The sequence below is a fragment of the Apium graveolens genome, chromosome 8 (assembly GCF_009905375.1).
Source record: "Apium graveolens cultivar Ventura chromosome 8, ASM990537v1, whole genome shotgun sequence".
In the NCBI taxonomy this organism is placed as follows: Eukaryota; Viridiplantae; Streptophyta; class Magnoliopsida; order Apiales; family Apiaceae; genus Apium; species Apium graveolens.
Window position 1 is genome coordinate 211,896,789 of NC_133654.1, and position 25,645 is coordinate 211,922,433.

Below are 25,645 nucleotides of genomic sequence, written 5' to 3' on the forward strand. Positions count from 1 at the left end.
GCTTCAACGAATCATCAGCTAAAGCTTCAACTAATGCTTCACAAAGTTTCAGCGGATGATCGGCCAAAGATTCAACGGATGATCAACCATAGTTTCAACGGATGATCCAATGAAGTTTCAATGAATGATCAAATTAAAAAGAGCAGTTGATAGTGACTTGACAGTCACATGCATTGATTATATGCAAATGGAATGTGGTAGCTTTATTAAAGGTTTTAGAGAACAAAGAAGCATTTTCATTTCCATGCTAAACTGAAGATATTCAAAGATGCTGGATTGAGAAATGAAGAAGCATGAGATTAGACTAGAAACATTTTGTCTTATTTGTTTGTCTCTTTATCATGCAACTTGGTGATATATAAACCAAGTGTAGCAAGTAGAACTTTATCCAAGCATCATCCTTGTCATTTGTTGTGTTAAATTGAGTAGATGGCAACATGTCTCAACATTCTATAGGTATCTTCTCAGCATCCTAATCATCTCCTCATCTTCAGCTGTTTTGTTCTTCTTCCTCTTCAAGTCAGTTTCAAATATCATAATCAATTTTATGTTATCCCTTACACAATTTTTAGGAACTGTGAAGTATTTACACTGTTTGGTTTGTGGAAAGATGTAGGCCACCCCTTTCTTGGATATAGATAGGCTTCAGGAAAATCAGCTATCTGAGCTTTCTTGAATTTATTAAGCAATTGGATGTCCTCTGGAATTACTACATTAATTCCATCAATTATTACATCCAGCTCAGATGCTCAAATGGTTTGAAAATTTGAGAGAGACGCCTATAGACACCTGTTCAAACCACAGTCATTGACATTGTCCACTATGCTTTTCTCCAAAAAGTTGTCAACCTTTACTATCACCACTCTGAGAAAATTGATGTTGTTGGCCAAGGCTCTCTTGTAAGTGATGTAGTTATTGTGAAGAGAGACTCTTAGCACAACCAGTAGCTCTTTGAATTCTTTATCTTGACAGGGTCCTACTACAGCTTTATGGAGTCTTTCTTTACTAACATCTTGAGAAATTTTGTTTGAGTAGAGCTTTGGCCAGAGTGAGATGTAGATTTTCCAGCTTCCTTTTAATGTGTAGATTTTACATCTTTCTTGGATTGTTGAATTCTAGCTTCTATCCCCCTCTTCGTCTTGGCAGCAGGCAGGATTGGTGGATTTAGAATTTCTGGCCTCACAGCTTCAGGTAGAGCATGTAATGGAACATTCAAGGCACCCATAATAGCTCCCAGTGAATATAATTATGCATTTAGAGATGTTTGTGAGAGTCTACTAGGGTCCTGATGTTATTTTGTTGACTATGCACCAGAGTTGTGAGAGCTGTGACCTGAGCTGTGAGTGAGTCATTAGAGGCTTGCATATTGGAGACTTGATGTTGAAGAGATTGAATTTGGAGGTTTGTAGATGTGGAGATTGGTTGTTGGGAGCTTGATGAAGAAGGAGCACCAAATGTGGCTTGAATTGATTTCCTAATTCCTTTTATCAAAAGAGTTGAAGGTTCATATATATCCTGATGTAGTTGATCCAATTTGACCCTTGTGTCATTATTATTTGTGATTTGATTTTGGACAACTTCATGCAGAGCCAGAAAGGATTATTTTAGGTACTTGATGCTTTGCTCCATACTGGACATATCAAACTTGGCCATTTGATCAACAAATTTGGTGAATTTATTCTTGATCTCTACTTGAATTGGCACAAGGTCATCCAGCTTGTCTTTCACCAATCTTCTAATTCTGTCTTGATGACTATCTAGATTCCGTTGTAGTGCTTTACCAATAAGGTGAAAAGCTTTGTGCTGGGCTTTATAGACTTCTGTAATACCATCATAAACTTTCTATGGACTGAGAGTTTTGGCATTGATTCCTAGGATAGTTATGTACTCTTCTCTAAACCTAGCCAAAACTCATCCATCTCCAAACTAAAGTCTTTGTCTAGCCAAACATCAACATTTCCATCTTGTTCAACTTCATTGACAATCTTTTATGGTTGTTCTTCAACATCTGTTTTATAAGAGAGGAAGATAGCCTGATAATCCTGATTGGACATATCAGTAGTGAGCAATAGTTGTGTAATGTTAGCAGGGCCAGAGAGTTGGTCCACTAGAATATCATTCATGGTCATTGGCTGAGTTTAAGCATCCTACTGCCACTGTGAGATGAGGTGTGAGGGTTGTTGAGTAGAGTTGGAGGTAGATGGTATATCTGTTTGAGTTGAGGTAGATGGTTGAGAAGTGGTTGGTAACCCTCAGTTGAACTCACAGTAGAAACTGTGGTTGTGATAGTGTGTTCACAAAGAGTGGGAACCTTCATTTGAATTGGAGGGGAGTTGACCAGGTTACTGTCATGTACCATGACCTAAAACCCTTGTTCTTCTTGCAAAGAACTGGCACCTGAACGTGCTTGACTTGTCTCCCCAATAATTGGATCATTGATAATTGGACTCCTAGATTCAATTACTAAAGCAATTTCAGCCAGGGTTTTGAGGAGACTTGTCCTTGCATGAGGAACCTCCAATTGAATTGGAGATGATTTTGATAGCTCCCCCTCAGAAGTACTACCCTCAAACCTTTCAATTTATGAATATTGATTTGCACATGAAGGTGGATTTGTTACAACCACAGGGTCTTTAGTAAAAACTGATGAAACCCTTATGTTTTTGTTGGTGTCATCAGGTCTACTCCAGAGTGTAGCCTCTCCTCAACTGATTGTGGTTCCTGGGTGGTGAGCACAGTTTCATAAACTGTGTCACTTGATGTTGGCAACACTTGTGAGGTGGATACAAGTGTTTTATTGTATGTAAAAGAAATTTGAGAGATTAGATTAGTGATTTGAGTATTGAGTTTTGGCAGCTCCCCCTAAATGGATGAGGGAGCTTCAAGAGATGTGCTTTCAGTATTTGTGCCATCCTTATTCCTTCTTTCATAAACTTGAATGTGTTCAAGTTGTGGTACATACTATTTGCAGGATGCACGAGGGAGAGTGCTTTGTTCAATAGAGACACCTTGTTGAGAGGATGCCTCTAGAGTCTTTTTAAACCCTCTTTTTCGAGTACATCCTTTTGGGAGGATGCAAAGGTAGCTTGAGTGATCAGCTCAGATTTTTTACCTTCTTTGGTTTTTTGACCAGGTTAGACTCTATTTATATTTGGTCCTCACCACTCTCATTTATAACTGTCAGGAGTGCCTGGTTTCTTTTCTATTTACTCACTTCAGCCTTTTGAGAGGATGAAGTGGTTGGTTTCCTAGCTTCTAATGGTAAAGAAGGAAGGGTCTTATTTTGGGAAGGCCCCTGTCGGTGTTCCCGTGTTTGTTCTTCCACAGATACAGGAGCCATTACTGTACTAGTTGTGACTATTGACCTCATATCAGGAATAGGATAAGGGTAAGTCCTAAATCTCTCCAACATAAATGGAGTGATTCTAAGACTAACATGTACCTTATTCTTTGTAATGAGTGAGCCAAATAAAATTTCGGACACTTGTTTATAATTGCCTATTTTTGTTCCATCTATACCATTAAGTAAATGAATGTCTTGAACCTTTATGATTTAAAGTTGACATTATAAACCTAGGAAAGAAAATTTCCTTACCTCTTGTGACCAAAGGCATTATGAGCCTTGTGCTAAGTTCCTACAGAATTAGAATCCCCACATTGATGTGTCTATTGTAAGCTATAGAGAATACTAGCTTCTGGACCACGTTTGAGATGTTGTCATAACCTATCTTCCTGTAGGTGAAAGCCCTCATAATTGAGTCGAACATGAATGACCATTCCTTCCTCAGATGCTTCTTGTTTAGGCTAGCCATATTGATCTTCTCACTGTAGTTGATAAAGTCCATGAACGCAGCTAGCTCTTCTTGAGTTGGAACCTCCACCAAGTTGTCAGTAGTAATACCCAAAGCCAGGTTGACATCATTCTCATTGAACTCCACCTGTTGCCCTTGAATTGTGTAGTTCACCACCAAAGATGCAGCTTGATTCTCATGCACAACTGTTCTAATCATAGATGAGTTCTAGAAATCATTGAGAACATCCAGATACAGAATTGGATTTGCAGTTAGAACACTTGCAAAGAATGTCTCATAAAGGAACTTGACAAAGCACTTGAAGCTATCAGGAGCTTGTTTAGCATCTGTGAATGCAAGGTAGTTGGTTCCCTCCTTTAGAATAAAAGCTCTAACAGTAGTTGATGTTATTTGAAGTGTTTGAATTTGAGCGGGTAAGCGATTTGAAGAATAAAGAGTTCGAAATTTGAGAGAGCGGTTAAGATTTGGAAAAATTAGGTCACTTGAGATCTCGAAAGCGTAAAGAGTGGTTATGTTGAGATGTCTGGGTATTTATAGAAAAAGGTAAGTGACTTATCGATAAGTAGAGATAAACTTTTGGGATTTGCTTATCGAGAACTCACATGTAAGAATAGATACATATACATATTGATATGTCACTTTCCTGACTGTTATCGAGAACGAAAATGTGGCTTATCGAGATGTCAAATTTATACCCAGTTTGTCCTGAATGGACTGAATTTTCCCAATTTTTATTTGAATAAATCAAAATAAAATTAGAATGATTTTATATCAAAAGTATTTTACTAAAATAATTTATTGAACTAAATTATTTCAGTTCTGAGTTATCGAGAAGTATAAGAATGATACTTGTTAAGAACTCTATCGAGAAGTCTCAAAGTGACTTATCGAGATCTCTACAATTACCTATCGAGAAGACATAATGATACTTGTCGAGAATTCCTTCGAGAAGTCAAGAAAATGACTTATCGAGAACCCTAGCGAGAACTCTATCGAGAAGTCTCAAAATGACTTGTCGAGAAGTCAATTAGACTTATCGAGAACTCAGTTCTCTATATACTTTTGTTGCTTTAGATTCTGCCTTATGCTAATTTTACATATTAAAAATGTAAATTAACAGTTAAATAGGTTTTTTAGAATTTGAAAAATTCCAAGCTAAATTTTGAATTTTTGAATAATAATTATGCAAAGATTTCTAAAATATTTATAACTCATATTCCAGTTAATTTCCAATTAAATCAAATTAATATTGATTCACTAGAAATTAATCTGCTGCAACATATTAGCTGAGTTCTTGCCTTTAGGATGAATAATTTAACATTCCAATTTCACCAACAAGTCTAGTGAAAGTTGCTTCATCCAAAGGTCTAGTAAAAATGTCAGCTAATTGTTTTTCTGTTGGAAGAAACATAAGCTCAATAGTACCATTTACAGCATATTCTCTAATAAAATGGTACCTTACATCAATGTGCTTTATTCTAGAATGATTAACTGGATAAACAACAATAGAAATAGCACTAGTATTGTCACACATATTGGAATTTTATGCAACACTAAGCCATAATCCATTAGTTGAATTGTAATCCAAAGCACTTGAGCACAACAACTTCCATCAGCTATGTATTCAGCCTCATCTGTGGAAGTTGACACATATTGTTGTTTCTTGCTATACCAGGATACAAGACTTTGTCCTACAATCTAACAGCTTCCACTAGTACTTTTTCTGTCAACCCTGCATCCTACAAAATCTGCATCCGTGTATCCAACAACTTCAAATCCACTTCCCTTAGGATACCATAGTCCCAAGTTTGGTGTTCCCTTTAAGTATTTAAAAATTCTCTTCACAATATCAAATGTGATTCCTTTGGATTGACTTGAAACCTTGTACACAGACATGTTGCAAACATAATGTCTGGTCTACTTGTAGTCAAATACAACAAAGATCCAATCATTCCTCTATAACTTGAAATGTCTATACTTTTTCCTTTCTTATATTCATCCAACTTTGTAGCTGTAGACATAGATGTTGATGCAGGTGAATAATCAACCATTACAAATTTCTTCAATAAATCTTTAACATACTTTGTCTAGCTGATGAAGATTCCATCACTTCTTTGACTGACTTGAAGTCTAAGAAAGTAACTTAATTCTCCCATCATGCTTATTGCACATTTACTCTACATGAGTCTTGAGAATCTTTGACATAGTTTCTTATTAGTAGAATAAAAAATGATATCATCCACATAGATCTGAAATGAGATCATATCACCACCATGCTGCTTGTAGAATAGAGTCTTGTCAATTGTTCATCTAGTGAATCCATATTTAAGTAAAAATTCTGACAGTGTGTCATACGAAGATCTAGTTGCTTGCTATAATGCATAGAGAGCCTTGAGAAGTTGGTAGAAAAAAACTAGAAATTCTGGATCTTCAAAGCCAGGTGGCTGTTGCACATAAACCTCTTCTTTCAACTCACAATTTAGGAATGCACTATTGACATCCATTTGATATACTTTAAAGTTTGAGTGTGCATCAAATACAAGAAAGATCCTTATTGCTTCAAGTCTTGCAACTGGAGCAAAAATTTCATCATAATCATTTCTTCTTCCTGTGAGTAGCCTTTTGCAACCAACCTTGCTTTGTTTCTTGTCACAATTCCATTTTCATCCATTTTGTTCCTGTACACCCACTTTGTTCCAATTATACTTCTGTTCTTTGGTGCAGGAACCAACTATCAAATTTTATTTCTTTCAAACTGATTTAGCTCTTCTTGCATAACAGATATCCAGTCAGGATCAAGTAGAGCTTTCTCAATTTTTTTAGGCTCAATTTGTGAAAGGAAACATGCATGTAGACATTCATTAGCAGTTGCACTTCTAATCCTCAATCCAATATTTGGATCACCAATAATTGCTTCTCTTGTGTGACTCATATCCCATTTTCTAGTGTGAGTTTGTTGACTTGAATTTTCTGCATTTTCTTCACCATTGGTATGACTTGCAGAACTTCCTCTTCTTTCTCCCCTAAGTTTGAGCTTTCAAATTCAGGTGTTTGAGATGAGCTTCCATTCTCATGATTAACTTGTTCAGTTGACTCTTCATTCATTCTGTTGTTTGTGTTGACTTCAGCTTCATCTTCATAATCACTATCAATGTTGAGATTTTTAAACTTTAGGGCTTCAGCTTCATTTTCATCAAGGCATTCCAAGCCTGGACACTTGTCATCATCAAAAGTCACATATGTGCTTCCCATAATTTTCTTTTGTTCAATTACATAGACTTTGTAGGTAGTTCTCTCCAATGAATATCCCAGAAAAATTGCTTCAAAGACTTTAGAGTCAAATTTTTCCACATATTCAGAGTTGTCTTTTAGAACGTAACACTTGATTCCAAACACATGCATATGCTTCACAGTAGGCTTCCTTTTTATAATTGTAAGGTCTCGTTAGAGGGATATATTAAGCTAGAAGGGGGGGGGGGTTGAATAGCATAATTACTATATTAAAAATTATTATGGCATTTTAAAATAATTTATCCCTTTCTAAAACTTTACCGAGTGGTTATGCAGTTTATATGTACGGAATATAAAGTGCAAGGAAATAAAATACCACACGGCAATATTATCCTGGATCGATGGTGCAACCTCTAATTGATTCGCTCACCCCTACGTCCATTCCCCGTGCTCTTCTCCCGGACTCGGAATTTTCCCTTAAAATAAACTCCCTCCTTTAGTGGGCGGAGAATCCTTTACAAGGGTCACCACCTCAAAATAAATGTAATACCTACACAACTTATCTTAGACAATAACTCCTTGTTATTTCTTCAAAGTTCTTGTATAACCTTTGTGTGGACTTGGCTTCCTTAGCTTTTGTCGGTCTTGGATCTTAGTGATCTGGTCTTGGGTCTTTCTTCTTCTTCACGGTTCAAATACTACTAACTCCTCGTTAGTACGTCTAGGACTTGGGTTTTAGAACGAGAATCACCTCACGTCACTTCACCTCACTGCAAAACTAATAAGACAAACCACGAAACAAAAAAAAGTAGAGAAAGATTTGTTTTGAACTAGTATGTTACGGTACTAGCCCACAAGATAGTATAACATTTAAATAAGAATATTAAAACTATATGAGAATACTTGACTTAAGATAATAAATAGTAGTCCAAGTATTTTTATATTTACTCCTTTATAGATTAAATGAATTTCTGGAGTAATATGAGAAGTCTTTTATATAAAGCACTTATAGCTTATGATTTATTTAGTATTCTTTTTATTTCGATTAAGTATTTATAGATCGAAGAATATTTTAGTTACAATCTCGGAATTATAACTTATCCTTTACGCTCGCAGGCTTAAGGATTGTAGTATACTTATGTTTTGACAAATATGTAATCAAAGTATACTTTTAACTTCAAGAACTTGTATAAGATTTATGAGTCTTAGCCAAGATCTAAATAAGAGAATTGCAAGTAATTGGCGTAAGATCGTGCTTTTGAATTTTAGATGAATAATTACGAGTAGTTTATATATATCGAATAAGAACCCCCACGGAATACTGAAAGATGTTAAAAGGGGTTTATACGATATGTCTCATAATTGTGTTTATATACACGATATGTGTTAGCCAAGATCCAATTAAATAACGTGAAAGTAATTGGCTAACTCATGGATTTGATTCTTCATTAAAAATAACGGATGATTACAAAGTGTTTATAGATCGAGTTATAATCCCCCGGAACACTAAAGATGTTAGAAAGGATTAAACTATGCTTCGTAATATTTTATGTGCACGATATTTATTAGCCAAGATAGTATAACATTCAAATAAGAATATTAAAACTAAATGAGAATACTTGACTTAAGATAATAAATAGTAGTCCAAGTATTTTTATATTTACTCCTTTATAGATTAAATGAATTTCTGGAGTAATATGAGAAGTCTTTTATATAAAGCACTTATAGCTTATGAATTATTTAGTATTCTTTTTATTTAGATTAAGTATTTATAGATCGAAGAATATTTTAGTTACAATCTCAGAATTATAACTTATCCTTTATGCTCGCAGGCTTAAGGATTGTAGTATACTTATGTTTTGACAAATATGTAATCAAAGTATACTTTTAACTTCAAGAACTTGTATAAGATTTATGAGTCTTAGCCAAGATCCAAATAAGAGAATTGCAAGTAATTGGCATAAGATCGTGCTTTTGAATTTTAGATGAATAATTACGAGTAGTTTATATATATCGAATAAGAACCCCCACGGAATACTGAAAGATGTTAAAAGGGGTTTATACGATATGTCTCATAATTGTGTTTATATACACGATATGTGTTAGCCAAGATCCAATTAAATAACGTGAAAGTAATTGGCTAACTCATGGATTTGATTCTTCATTAAAAATAACGGATGATTACAAAGTGTTTATAGATCGAGTTATAATCCCCCGGAACACTAAAGATGTTAGAAAGGATTAAACTATGCTTCGTAATATTTTATGTGCACGATATTTATTAGGCAAGATCCAATTAAATAACGTAAAAGTAATTGGCTAACTTGTGAACTTAATCCATTTTAATATTTGACAAACTACGAAGTGTTTGTAGATTAAGTTATGATCCCCCGGAACACTAAAGATGTTAGAATGGATTAAATTATGCTTCATAATTATTTTATATGCACGAATATTTGTTAGCCAAGATCCAATTAAAGAGCGTGAAAATAATTGGTTAACTCGTGAACTTCTGTCAAATAAAATCTCACCCTTGGAGATTAAGTACTTTTCTTTATAGATCTTCTTGTTGAAATGATTTTTATGAAGATCAAGTACTTATTCGAATTCCGAGTTCGAACCTTAGTTCTCTTTTAGCTTGAGAACTTTCTTTATAAGAGACCTTATATTAGAGCTTAAGATGAAGTAAATAATTTAAGGACAAAGCTCAAATACAAAGAACTCAAATAAGAAGCTAAAAGTTACCACTTTTGAGAAACTGTCGGAAAAGTTCGCCAAAAAATTTGCTGGAGGTTCGGCCGGATTTTGGCACTATGGTCGAACTTGGGTAGCCTTTCAGGAGGCCGGAGAGTGGTAGTGGATGAGTCACTTGGTGGGATGAAGCTTGGCTGGGTGAATCTAAGCTTGGGTTTCAAAATCCTTGTATATATGTATATATATTTATGAGAGAGAAGGTTTTTGAGAAGAAGTGTGTGTATAGAATTTGAAAGAGATTGTTGTGCAAGTCATGCCTCTACTTTAACAAGACTAAGTCAAATTGACAAACCTAAGTAAGTTGTATTGTAATCTTAGTTTACATTTGTACTGCTAACATTTAAAGTCTGTAAAGATGTAAAAGAGCAGACTGGAGTGTTTTTGTTTAAACAGTATCAAGCCTAAGGATTCTATCTGGAAGAAGATCAAGAAGATCATGCCTTAGAAGAATTATGAAGAAGCTTGGAGTTGAATAAATCTATTTGGATAAAAATATTCTAAGTCAAGATCTCTACAAGTCACAGATTTAGTGTTATAGAGAAGTCACTCGAGAACTCCAAATGACTTATCGAGAAGTCATGAAAGCGTATAGAGAACTCAGAGAGATATCGAAAAGCCAAATTAAAGACATGAAGATTGGAGATATCGACAAGTCATTTCTTCACTAGAGAAATCAGAGTTATCGACAAGTCAACATTCATTAGATAACTCTGAGTTATCGATAAGTCAAATTCCACTAGAGAACTCAGAGATATCGATAAGTCAAAATTCACTAGAGAACTCTGAGTTATCGACAAGTCAAATTTGACTAGAGAACTCTGAGTTATCAATAAGTCAATAAGCCACTAGAGAACACAGAGATATCGATAAGTCAAAGTAAAGATAGGAAGACTAGAGATCTCGACAAGCCAAATTCTCTTATAGAGAACTCAGAGACTTCTACAAGTCAAATTTATAATGGAGTATTAGAGATCTCGATAAGCCAATATACTTATCGATATGTCAAGTTCTCTATAGACCAAAATGAAGATCTCGGGGTAAAATCTCAAAGTACAATCTGCAGATCAGTTCAATATCCAAGATTTACAATCAACAAACAATCCAAACAGCTGGATTAACAAGTCTACAAAAAGCAACTTGAAGGATATGCAAGATCAATGGTGAAGATTAACTGACAAAGGAAGATCCAAGTAAACACAGGATGCTAAGATATGCTAAGCCAGAAATAGAAGATATACTTTTCTTAAAATAGAATTGATAAGTGACAGTTAACTAAAGTTAATAGCATGTCTTATTGTACACTGTGTAAACCAGCATTTAACTAAATTATAAAGTTAACATTGGTCCTTTAGTCTGTTGTAACAATTTAGATAGTAAATATTGTAACTCTCTCAAAGAGAAGCTAAGCTCTTTATTTACAAAGAGCCTAGAAATTTTATAGCAAAACATTCTTAATTTTAATATAAAATTAAGTGAGTTTTGATATATCTGTGTTCTTTATTATTGTATATTTAATTTCTGCAATAACACATTTCACTACAAGATTTAATTTACTTTGTTCAACCATAAATAGTTCAAGAAAAGCATAAAAACACAAAAATACATTCAGCCCCCCCTATATGTGTGTTATTCATATTCTAACAAGTGGTATCAGAGCAAATTCTGAAAGCAAACATATTCAAGATCTTGGAAGAATGAATACAAAGAAAATCAGTAGCATCAAAATTCCTACCTTTGATAAAGCTAACTACACTCTTTGGAAGAAGAAAATGTTGTTATTTTTCAGGATGGTCGATCGACTCTATATTCAGATTCTCAAAAAGGGGCCCTTCACTCCTATGGTTAGAGTTGAAGAATCAATAGATGGTGATATGGTAATTCCAGCTCATTATGCTCCAAAAGACACTAAGCATGAAAAAGAGAAAGCTTTCCTGGATAGTGGCTTGCAGCTGATAGTGGTAGAGTCATTTGACAATGTGATGTACAACAACATTGTCAACTATGACACTGCCAAGCAAATCTGGGAAAAGATTGAAATTCTCTTTGAAGGAACTGAGGAAGTTGGATCTAATCAAAGAAGGATACTAATTTCACAATATGAGGGTTTCATGGCCAAGCCAAAAGAAAGTATCACTGATGTGTTTGAAAGGTTCAACAAGATGATAAATGACTTGCAGCTCCATGAAAAATACTATAAAGCTGAAGAGGTGAACTTGAAGTTCTTGCTTACTCTCCCTGATCATTTGGAACATAAAATCTCAGCAATTATGGAAGGGAGAGACTTGAGCAGAATAACTCTGGAAGTCCTGTATGAAATCTTGAAAACATATGAACTAGAAATGATTCAAATGAAATCATTAAGGTTTGGTCAAGGGCATGTTGTAGATGATTCAAGTGCCCTAATTGTCAATGAAATCCAGACCTCAAATGATGAGCCAAGATCCCAGACTCTAGTTGCCTCAACAAGTGAGCAAAGAACAAATGATTCACAAGAACAGGTCATTCTGGAATTGGAAGAAGATGAGTTCTACACCTTGGATGAACTTGATAAGCTTGATCAGTCAATGGCCTGTCAGGCAAGAAAGTTCTCTAACATTAGAGTAAAGAAGACAATATTCTTGAAGTAAAGGACAGTCTTTCAACAAAGACAACAGCTGGAAAGGAAAAGGGAAGTACACATCTGATAGCAAAAATGGTTACAAAACTGGATCTGTTGACCGATCAAAGATAAAGTGCTTCAAGTGTGATGAACTAGGCCATTTTGCTACAGAATGTAGGAAACCCAAGAAAGAAAAGAAGGACAAAGCTTATCTTCAACTGGAAGCAAAGTATGAAGCTCTTCTGAAAAAATAGCAAAGTAAAGCTTATTTTGCTGAGGGAAAAAGTTGGGATGACTCTGATAATGATGAAGATGAGGAAGTTGGAATTATGCTTTAATGGCCTTGGAGCAAGGAGAATCATCCTCATCAAAATCACAGGTACCAACTCTCACCATCATTGATTTAAATGTGAGTCAATATAAGGAAACTGTAGAAAAGATGAGCACATAAATGTTTCACATACATACAAGTATGGTTTCTATTAATGAAGAAGTTAGCAGACTGAAAAAGATAAATGAGAAGCTTGAAAGTGAGAAACAATAAGCTGAATTGTTGTTGGTGGAGCTTGAAACTGTAAGACAAGAAAATGCATATCTGAAGAACAAGCTCAAGTGTACAAGTGAAATAGAAGCAGTGCTAAGGGAGAAGCTGGAAAAGAATGAAGTTAAATTGAAATCCTTTAACAATGCATCTGACTTAATAGGACAGTACCATGAGAAAAACAAGCCATGTGCAAACATTGCTATTGGTCTTGACTATGATGCCTTGAACAGCAAAAAGAAAGACATAAGTGACAAAGGAAAAGAAACAGAAAATGAAAATGTTCCATCAATGCTGAAAAAGGTTGTCTCACCTATGTTCAAGGCATGTGAAGTAAATTTCAGTGAGGAAGAGTTGATTATCAAGCAAGAAATTGCTGATGAAGATAAAGAGAAGAAAAATGCAGAAGCAACTCCATCTTCCAAAGCTGAAGAGAAGCTCATGGATAATCAAAGCTCCGAGACACCTGTCAAAGAAACCAAGACTGAAGTTGCAAGAAAGAAGAAGAAAAATAGAAATGGGAAAATTGGGATAAACAAAAACAATAATTTTTCTTATGTTGCAGATGCTCCAAGAAAGAAGTGTGAAAAATGTGGCTCTGTAAATCATCTAACTCACCTTTATAAAAAATGTTGTTAGCAAGCCAGCGGAAGGAGCATGCAAATACAATAAAGCAGATGCGAATGGTCCCTACTCATTCTGTGACAAGTTTGACTGTATCCCTTGCAACTTGAAAGTGATGAAGAGTTGCCACAAACTGAGAGTAGACCTTAAAGAAATAAAAATTGGGTCTACATCAGATAGGGAAAATGCACAACAGTCATTGAATTCTATTTTATCTACAATAACTCATTGTACTTCTGCTAAATCAGTTAACAAGAAGAAAGTACCCAACACTACTTGGGTTGCTAAACACACTTAAAACTCATTGCGTGCAGGGTAAAGTGAAGAAAGTCATATGGATCATTGACAATGGGTATTCCAGACATATGACAGGTGATAAGGCCCTGCTATCACAGTTTGAGGAGAAGGTTGGCCCTTTGGTGACCTTTGGAGGCAACAGCAAAGGATTCACAATGGGTTCTGAAAATGTTGTCATTAATGATGTAGCACTGGTAGCTGGTCATGTAGTGAATCTTCTTAGTAGTAGCCAATTTATAGACAAAGGTTTTGAAGTCTTATTCAACAAAGAAGAATGTACTTTTATCAGCAAGAAAACTGGTGAAGTTGCTCTGAAAGAAGCAAGGAAAGGAAGCTTGTTTGTTGCAAACTTGGACTCAAGAAATAAGGATGAAATTTTTTTGCTTCTACACCAAGGCATCAGAATAACAAAGCAAGCAATGGCATAAGAAGTTGTCTTACTTGAATTTTAAGGCAATTAACACCTTGGTCAAAAAGGAGTTAGTAAGAGACGTGTCTAAACTAGAGTTTGCTCAAGTTGATGTTTGTGAAGCTTTTCAGAAAGGAAAAATGAAGAGATCAAGTCACAAGTCAAAAACTGTGAATTTATAAGTGCTCCATTGCAACTTATTCACATGGACTTGTTTGGGCCAGTAAATGTCTTATCTATTTCAAGAAACAAATATGCTCTTGTGATGGTGGATGATTTCTCAAGGTACACTTGGGTAGAGTTCATGCACTCTAAGGATGAGACTCCACACATCATAATTAAGCACATAAAGAAGGTAGAAAAATAGGCTGAAGATCATAACTGTGTAAAAAGATTGAGAAGTGATAATGGAACAGAATTCAGGAATATAATATTGAGTGAATTCCGTAAAAATAAAGGGATTGTTTAAGAATTCTCAGCGGCTAGAACACCTCAACAAAATGGAGTAGTTGAAAGGAAGAATAAAACATTAGTTGAAGCTGCTAGAACAATGCTGCAAGACGCCTAGTTGCCAACAAGTTTCTGGGAAGAGGCTGTTAACACAGCATGTTACACTCAGAACAGATATCTTATTAACAAGGAACATGGAAAATCACCATACTCAATCATGTCTAAGAGAAAGCCTACTGTAAAGCATCTTCATGTGTTTGGAAGCAAGTGTTATATTTTGAAAGACAACTCTGAATATGTGGGAAAATTTGACTTAAAAGTTTTTGAAGCAATTTTTTGGGATATTCATTGGAGAGAACTGCCTACAAGGTCTATGTGATAGATCAAAAGAATATTATGGAAAGCATATATGTGACTTTTGATGATGACAAGTGTCCAAGCTTGGAATGCCTTGATAAAAATGAAGCTGAAGCCCTTACATTTGAAAACCTCAATATTGATAGTGATTCTGATGGTGAAGATGAAGTCAATGCACAACAGATGTTGAATGAAGAGTTTACTGAACAGGAAAATCATGGGAATGGAAGCTCATCCCAAACACCTAAATTTGATAGCACAAACTCAGGGGCAGAAAGAGAAGAAGGATCTAGCAGTCATACCAATATTGAAGAAAATGATGAAACCACTAGTCAACAAACTCATACAAGGAAGTGGGATAGGAGTCACACTAGAGAAGTAATTATTGGTGATCCTATTACTGGTATGAGGACTAGAAGTGCAACTGCTAATGAGTGTTTACATGCATGCTTTCTGACTCAATTAGAACCCAAGAAAACTGAAGAAGTTATAATGGATCCTGATTGGATATCTGCTATGCAAGAGGAGCTTAATCAGTTTGAAAGGAACAAAGTTTGAGAGTTAGTTCTTGCACCAAAGAATAGAAACATTATTGGAACTAAATGTGTGTTCAGGAATAAGATGGATGAAAATGGTATAGTTACCAGAATCAAGGCAAGGTTGGTTGCAAAAGGCTACTCACAAGAAGAAGGAATTGATTATGATGAAACTTTTGCTCCAGTTGCAAGACTTGAAGCAATAAGGATTTTTCTAGAATTTGCTGCACATTCAAATTTTAAAGTGTATCAAATGGATGTCAAGGGTGCCTTCATAAATGGTAGAAGAAGAAGTTTATGTGCAACAGCCACCTGACTTTGAAGATCCATAATTTCCAAATTTTGTGTACAAGTTACTCAAGGTTCAATATGGACTAAAGCAGGCACCTAGAGCTTGGTCTGATACATTGTCAGAATTCCTACTGAAACATGGTTTTACTAGAGGTACTATAGACAAGACTCTCTTCTACAAGAAGTATGGTGAAGATATGATCCTAGTTCAGATCTATGTAGATTATATCATCTTTGGTTCTACTAATGAAAAGCTTTGCCAAAGATTTTCTAAGCTTATGCAGAGTGAATATGAAATGAGTATGATGAGGGAATTAAGTTACTTTCTTGGACTACAAGTCAGTTAAAGAAGTGATGGAATCTTCATCAGCCAAACTAATTATGTCAAGGACTTATTGAAAAAGTTTTGTATGGTTGATTGTTCACCTGCTTCTACACCTATATCTACAGCAACAAAGTTGGTTGAAGATAGAAAAGGCAAGAGTGTAGATATATCAAGCTATAGAGGAATGATTGGATCATTGCTTTACTTAACTGCAAGTAGACCAGACATCATGTTTGCAATATGTCTATGTGCAAGATTTCAAGCTAATCCAAAAGAATAACATTTGATAGCTGTAAAGAAAATTTTCAGATATTTGAAAGGGACTCCAAACTTGGGATTATGGTATCCTATGGGAACTGGTTTTGAAGCTGTTGGTTACACAGATGCAGATTTTGCTGGATGCAGGGTTGACAAAAAAAGTACTAGTGGAAGCTGTCAATTTCTTGGACAAAGACTTGTATCCTAGTATAGCAAGAAATAACAATCTATATCAACTTCTACAGCATAGGCTGAATACATAGCTGTAGGAAGTTGTTGTGCTCAAGTGCTTTGGATTAGAAATCAGGTAATGGATTATGGCATAGTGTTACATAAAATTCCTATCATGTGTGACAATACTAGTGTTATATCTATAGTGGTTAATCCAGTTAATCATTCTAGAACAAAGCACATTGATGTAATGTACCATTTTATTAGAGAACATGCTACAAATGGTACCATTGAGCTCATTTTTGTTCCAACAGAAAAATAATTAGCTGACATTTTTACTTAACCTTTGGATGAAGTAACCTTCACCAGACTTGTAGGTGAAATTGGAATGCTGAATTCTTCATCCTAATGCAAGAACACAGATAATGTGTTGCAGCAGATTAATTTCTAGTAAATCAAAATTAATTTGATTTAATTGGAAATTAACTGAAATGTGAATTATAAATATTTCAGAAATCTCTGCATATTTATCATTCAAAATAAAAAAAATTTAGCTTGGAATTTTTCAAATTCTACATAAACTGCTCATTTGTTAATTTACATCCTTAATATGTAAAATTAACACAAGGCAGAATTAAGTTGATCAAAAGTATATAGAGAACTGAGTTCTCGATAAGTCCACCCGACTTATCGACAAGTCATTTTAAGACTTCTCGAGTGAGTTCTTGATAAGTCAATTCACTGACTTCTCGATAAGCTTTATTATGACTTATCGATAAGTCCTTGTAGAGTTCTTTAGTAGTGTTAATTCACAGAGTTCTCTACAAGTATAATTTTTAGACTTCTCAATAACTCAGAACTGAAATAATTTAACTTAATAAATTATTTTGGTAAAATACTTTTGGAAAATTTATTCTAATTTTATTTTGAATTTATTCAAATAAAAGTTAAAATTAATTCAGTCCATTTTTGGACAAACTGGGTATTTATTTGACATCTCGATAAGTCAATTTTTCGTTCTCTATAAGAGTAATTTAAAATGACTACTCGATATATTTTTCATTTCTTAAAATGACTTCTCGATAGACTAATTCCAAACGTCTATTTTTGAGTACTCGACAAGTCATTTGCTTTTACTATAAATACCCAGACATCTCGACACATATACATACTTACAATTTTCGAGATCTTAAGTGACCTAACCTTTGAATCCAAAACCGATTTCTCTCCCGTTTTTACTCCTTTCTCACTAATTTTTCTTACCCATTCACTCTTACCAATCAACAATGGCACTCAATATTGTTAGAGCAACTATCCCAAAGAATGGAACAAACTACCTCACTTTTACTAATGCTAACCAAGCTCCTGACAGTTTCAAGGGGTTTGTGAAACTTTTGGCTGTATCTTATCTTGCAGGAGATTTGACTGCAAATCATGTTCTGTATCTGGATGTTCTGCATGAATTCTTGACTACAGCAGTAGTGAGGACTGATATGAATGACAATTCTCTCTCTATGATGGTGACATGCACAATTGGAAGCCAACTAATAGAGTTCAATGAACAAGATGTGAATAGAGCTTTGGGGTTGCCAACTGAAAATATGGTGGAGGTACCAACTCCTGATGAACTGACTGAGTTTATGGACTTCATCAACTTTTATGGAAAAATCAACCTGTCAAGCTTGAACATAATAAATCTAAGGAGTGGTCCTTTATCTTTGATTTTGTGGTGAGGGCCTTCACATGCAGGAAGACAGGGTATGACAATATTTCAAGTGTGGTGCAAAAGTTGGTGTACTCAATTTCCCACAATAGACACTTGAATGTTGGTCTATTGATCCTGGAAGAACTTGCAACCAGGATAACAATGCCCCTGTCCGCTAGAGGTAAGGAAATTTTCTTTTCTAGATTTATTGTGTCCACTTTAAATCATAAAGTAGCAGACATACATTTCTTAAATGGTATAGATAGCACAAAAATAGACAATTATAAGCAAGTGTCCAAAATAATATTTGGTTCACTTACTACAAAGAATAAGGTAAATGTAAGTCTAAAAATCACTCCATTTATGTTGGAGAGGTTTAGGACTTACCCTTATCCAATGCCTGACATGAGGTCAAACGTACAATCTAGCACAACTATGATTCCTGAACCTGTGGAAGTACAAACACAGGAACACCCACATGGATCTTCCCAAGCTGAAACCATTTCTTCAAAACCCTTAGTAGCTAGAAAACCAACCACCTCATCTTCTCAAAAAGATGAGTTGAGTAAAAGGAAGAGAAAGGAGGTAACCTTGGCAGTTATAACTGAGAGTGGTGAGGACCAAACTGGAACTGAGTCACCCTTGGTCAAAGATTAAAAAGGAGTAAGAAATCTGAGCTGAACACTCAAGCCACCTCTGTATCCTCCCAACAGGATGCAGTTGTAAAAATAGGGACTAAACAGACTCTAGTACATCCTCTCAACAGGATTTGTCTATTGAAAAGAGCATTCACCCCAATGCACCCTGTACAGAGTCTGCACAGCCTACACCTGAAGCAATTCAAGTATATGGTAGGAGAAATAAGGATGACACACACAGTGAGAGCACATCTTTTGAAGCTCCCTCATCGATTCAGGGGGAGCTGCCAACACTTACATCTGAGCAACACTCTCTACTCTCCCAAATTTCTTCACTACCATAAACACTTGAATCTAATTCTCAAGTGCAAGCTAAATCAAGTGACTTGGTTCAAGAAACCTTGCTCACCACCCAGACACCTCAATCAGATGGTGAGAGGCTACTAGCTGAGGTAGACCTTGATGACACCATCAAACACATGAGGGATTCATCAGTTTTTACTGAAGACCCCATGGATGTCTCACATGCACCTACATGTGTAAATCAGTCTTCACGGACTGTACGGTTTGAGGGAAGTACTCCTGGGGGGGGCTATCTAAATCCTCTCCAATTTAATTGGAGGTTCCTCATGTAAGAATAACTCCCCTCAAAATCCTAGCAGAAATTGCTTTGGCAGTTGATGCTAGGAGTACAATTTCCAATGATCCTGCTATAGGGGAGGCAAGTTTATCACTTTCAAGTGACAGTGCTTTGCAAGAAGCACAAGGGTTTGAGACTGGTGCACATGACAGTAACCCAGTAAAATCCCCTCCAATTCAATTGGAGGTTCCCACTCTCTGTGAGGAATAATAACTTGTCAAAATCACAGAGCAATCTGTGAGTAAAACTGTGACTTCAGTCACAGGTGATTCTGATGCTCAACCTTCTACCTCTCAATCACACCTCATCTCTCAATGGCTCCAAGACACTGAAAATCAACCATCTACAATTGAAGATCTTAGGGTTGATCAACTTGGTGGCCTGGCTCAAATCTCACAGCAGCTACTCACATCAAATATGTCCAATCAAGACTACCAAGCTATCATTCTCTCCTACCAGGTTGATATTGAAGAAAATCAAGAAAATATTATTGATGAAGCTGGTCAGGATGCTAACTATGATACTTGGTTGGATAAAGAATTCACTATTGAGATGGATGTTGTGTTAGCAAAACTCAAGGAGGAGTACATTACAATCTTTGGAAGCAATGCAAGATCACTCACTCCTTAAGAGGTATATGATGCCATCAATGAGGTGTAGAAGGCTCAAATCAAGGCTTTCCATAACTTTGGAAAAGCTCTACAAATAACATTAAATGGTCATCAAGACAAAGTAATAAAGATGGTCAGAGAAAAGATGGACCAAATCATCCCTTCTCAAACTGAGATCAAAACCCAATTCAAGCACTTCTCAGAACAGATGTCTAGGTATGATCTCAGTGGTATTGATAAAAGTGTAAATCAACTCAAGGAATCATTTGTAGCCTTACACAAAGTTGTTCAAGATCATATCAGTAAAACCAATGACACAAGGTTGAAGTTGGATCAAATGCACACTGTAAGATACACTCTTTCACCTTTGGTCATGGATGAAATTCAGAATTTTGTGCAAGCTACCTTTTGGCCAATCTACTGTTATCTCTGCTACAAGCACTTCTTCTCCAGACAATCAAGCACTCAAGACTCAAGTAGCTTCTTTGGAAAACTCCAATGCTTCTCTCAACACTCAAGTTCAAGCCTTGACTTCTCTAGTCAAAAGCCAACAGATAGACATAAAGACCCTAGTGGACTCTTACAGGCACCTTCAAATGCAAAACTATGTTGCTTTGGCAGCCATCATGGGCAAGCTGAACATTCCTCTCCATCACTTCCAGAACCGATAAGGCCTGAAATTCTTACTCCCCTCCTCATGCCTGCCAACAAGACTAAGGGGGAGATAGAGGCTAGGCTGGAAAAATCCAGATCATCTCAACAAGTCCAGGGTGCTGAAAAGAACTTAAATCAAGAAGTAGATCTTGACATGGAGAGACTTATTAGGGATGCTGAAGGACCAAGTCTAAGCAGAGAATTTGATGAATTGCTTAAGGTCCTAAAAGCTTCTCTCAATGATAATCACTTCACATATAAAAAGGCCCTGGACATGACAATAAACTTCTTAAGGGTGGTCATGGTGAATCAAGATAGTTTTCTACAAAAGAGGATTGTGGTCAATATAGATGACTGTGGGATAGACAGATGTATGCAGGTGTCCTTCAATTATCTTGTCTCAAGGAGGGCATCTGAGTTGGACATTATGATCAACAAAGTCAAAGTTGTGACTCATGAAGACACATGCTGCTAACTGAATTGAAGAATGCACAAATGGCCATACCTATAGCCAAACAAGGGTATAGCATACATCTGTCCAAACACCAAACACTTCAAACATTTCCAAATCCTTAAACAATATTTCATGGCCAACAAGAAGCTTATCATGATTCTGGAAACTGACTTAAAGTCAAAGAAGAATAAGAATTATGATGATGTAGAGATGATAAAACTGTTGGGGAGATACTTGAGTCATGCTGAAGCCAACTTGCCTAAAATTTAAATCAACAAGGATAATTTGGATGACGATGAGCAGAAGAAAGGTGATCAAAATCCTTCTGGCTCAAATCCAAGTCAATCCACTAAGCCACCTGGCAGCAAGAATGGAGAGAAGAAGAAGGAGGATGATAAGAAAAATGATGAGAAAAAAAGAGCAAGTGAGAGAATGAGTAAGAGAAGACATGATGGTTCAGAACCACAGCAAACCCTAAAAATCCAAACAACTGTTAATCCCAAACAATGCAACAAAAATTACAAAAGGGGGGGGTTGAATGTAATTCTGGCAACTTTTTATGATTTTAGGAATGTTCTTACGTGATATATAAGTGTGTTTGATTTTGCAAGAAGTGCAGAATGAGAATAAAATAGAAATCAAAACACAAAGCTCTAAAACTTTCTGGTGGATTTGAACTTATCCACCAGAGATATATATATAAAGTTGAGAACTCTGTGATGCTTGAATAGCACACAGCTTCTTACAAGAGAACTTACAGAATTATAGAGAAATACTTAATAGATACAACTTTATCTATCTCTCTGAAAATTATGCTTACTCAGTTAGTTGTTCTACTTGCTTCACTTAGTTTATATATTACCAAGTTATATGATAGAAAGACAAGACAATAAGACAATGTATCTAGTCTAACTTCATGCTGCTACATTACTCTATCTAGCATCTTTGAATATCTTCACAATTGCATGGAAATGGTAATGCTTCTTTGTTCTCTAAATCCTGCAATTAGGCTGCCACATTCCATTTGCAAACACCCGATGTATGTGATTGTGTTGTCACTGTCAACTGCTATTTTGAATATTATCATTCGTCGGGAATGTGTTGATCATCCGTGGGGCGCCTTGTTGATTATCTGTCGGGAGCCTTTGTAGATCATCCGTCGGAGTGTTTCTGTCACTTGATTCTATTTCACTTATGTAGAATTACAAGACATCTTATATTTACAATTATCCAACCTATTTTGCATATCAACCTAGTAGTCAACATGACTCAAAAAATCCTACAACATCTACTCAACTAATACATTATTGTTTGCAGAAATGTGCTACACTACATATTGTTACATAAGCTACACTCTCGATGGATGTTCAGTTGTCATCTGTCGAGACTATAAAGTTCATCCGTCGGGACTACATTAGAACATCCGTCGAGAGCTACAAAAACACTAACTTAAATCTACTAAGATGCTTTGTTCAACTTAATATCTAGTTCACAACATATTTCTAACAATCTCCCCCAATTTATGTCTGCTGGAATTATAGCCATAAATAAAGAGAAACTTGATGATAACAAAACATCCTAAATGTACTGATTGAATTATGGTAGATAAAACTAGTAAGTGCTACAGTTTATTTGAAGATTGAACAAAGTAATACAAAGAGTTCTCACAATCATTTTCAAGGTGCTTCTCTAATCTGAGCAGATGATTTCTATTTCCTTGATTGTATTGATTTCTTCTCAAGCTTCTAGTTGTTTTCTTCTATTTGATTTTGTAGTTGTCTATGAAATTCAAATTCTTCAGCATTTGATATATCCAACTTTTCTTCATTTCCAATAGAGTCTCATTGCTTGAGATGCTCAATTGTTCATCCAATCTGAAGAATCTTCTAACACCTTTGTCATCCATGAATTCCATCAGCCAGTAAGGCCTCAAGTGCACTGTAGTTCCTATAAAGGGAATGGATAGAGTTCTTGGAAGTGCATTTGAGGCTTTTCTGCTCCTGAGTTCTTCTATCTTCATTAGAACCAATTTCTTGGCAGTCACATTAAATCCAAAATTTTTCTTGAAGGATGAGAAGATCTTTATCAAAATAGAACAACTTTCTTGAAGAATTCTGTGAATGGGCCATATGATCTCTTTCACACCCTTGTATTTGAACACCGTCTTTCAGGGAGATTTCTGTGAACATCAATTCCCCTCACTTCTTCTAATTCATCCATGTAGAGATTGATATCTGAAAATTCCTTGATATCACAGATGTATAGAAGATCTCCCTTGTTGACAGTTGGTTGAGCTTTTGTTAAGGTTTTGGTTTTGAGTTTCACAGGCTTGACCTTCTTGATTGCTCTTATCTTTATCCTCTTTAGCTTGTTGAAGATTGGTAAATTAAGTTCAGGAACAGGCAAATTTTCCCAGTCTATTAGCTTATCCCTGGGAACTATAGGTTCACCATGAAAATTCTTTGTAGGATCCACCTTAAATTCCTCATGCACCACTGCGGGCTTGGATGTTTGAGTTGTAGATATAGACTATTTGGGAATGTAATCTTCCATTTTGTCATCATCAAAATCCAACATTCTTTTGGAAAGAATTTTGTATCTGAACTTCCTTTTCTGTTGAGGTTCCTTTTGCATTTTCTGATATTGATCTTCCGCTACCACAGTTTATTTATCAAAAATCTCAGTTACAGTTTTCACAGCTTGAAGTTTGGCTACTATAGCAGCTTGCGTCTTCTTCTGTTAGAGCTTTTTAGTATCTAAAACAGCCTGCTTATTTTCTGGCTTGATTCTCACTTTTTCTTCCTTCTTAGCTTTTGCAAACTGAGGGTGTCCAGCCACCACACATATGTCTTTCTCATTCCTGTAGATCGTAGCAATTCTTCTTTTTAGCACTGAGTCAGTTGGATCTTTAAAGAATGTAATGGACATTGCCAACAGCTTCTTTTTATTTGGCCTTGGAGTCACAAACATAAGATCCAAGGGATTTTTTTCAGATGACTTTGGATAATTCCTTTTGGACTTCAAAACCAAGTTGGCTTTTGGACACTTTATGCATGAAGCTTGGCCCTTTTGCAGATTACCTAGACTCATGTCATTCACAGAAATTTGCTTGACTTGAGAGAAGTGATGAAAGGTTTTGTTTGGTTTCTCAATTGGACCAAATTTTTTTGTGATTTCTTCATCAATCTTCCTCCATTTGTCATCCAATTCCTTCTCAACTGCTGCAACATAAAGCTTCTTGAAATTTGTCTTTGAATCCAACTTAGCAGCTGCTATCTGGATCAGATCAATGCTGTCCAAGACTGGTGGCTTGGGAAAAGTAATTTCTGGAACAATTACTTGAGTAAATTGTATGTTTAGCACATTCTCCCCCTCACTGATTGGCTCTCCTTGACTAACTGAGACAAGTGAATCTTCTTTCTCCCCCTTTTTGTTAGCATCAAGTTGAGTGGAGGTAGAAGTTTGTGCATCCACTAACTTTTGAAGCAACTGAGTTTGGTGGGCTTGATATAAGTGAATTGCAGTGATGGAAGCTTCCAATGTCTTGAGTCTTGTGACCAAAGAGTCCACTTTGTTGGCCAGATCAGAATTTTTCCTGAGTTGTCTGTTAATGTCAAGCATGGTGGTGTTGGGAAACTTAGCATCTAGCCTGTCAGTAACATCCTTCTTGACTTGATCAATTTCTGTCTTCAGCTCAGTGACATCCATAGAGTGTATGAGAGACTGTATTTGATGTAGTTGGAGATAATTGAGGTGTGCTTGAAGTAGTTTCTTGGTGTTGGCATTGGTTGTAGCTTGAAGAGCTGTCTGAGTTTTGTTGAATGATATGAAAGAGAGTAGTCTTGAAATGTTGTTCATCACATTCTTTAGAAAACACCCAAGATGGAATGTTTAATCTAGAGCTAGGGCCTGCTTCTCCCCCTATGTGCATAGACTCTTCCTCATCATCACCTTCATCCCCAAATATGTCTTCAGAACCACCAGTTCCATAATCTACATCATCACCAGCTATGGGAGGCATGGCTGAGATGGCATCCTTTGTAACACCCCCAAATCCGGGGTTAGGAATCTGGGTCGTCACATATCCATCAAAACCTTTGTCACATGTGTTAATCCCCATGATCCAACAAAACCACATCATAGACCCCAATCCTTCACACATACAAGTTATAATCTTAGAAACAATACATAACCAATAACATCTGTTATTACACATCAAATACACTTTCCAGGATCTCACACTATTACTCATAACCTCTACATGAAGTTATGAATATTTGTAACTCGA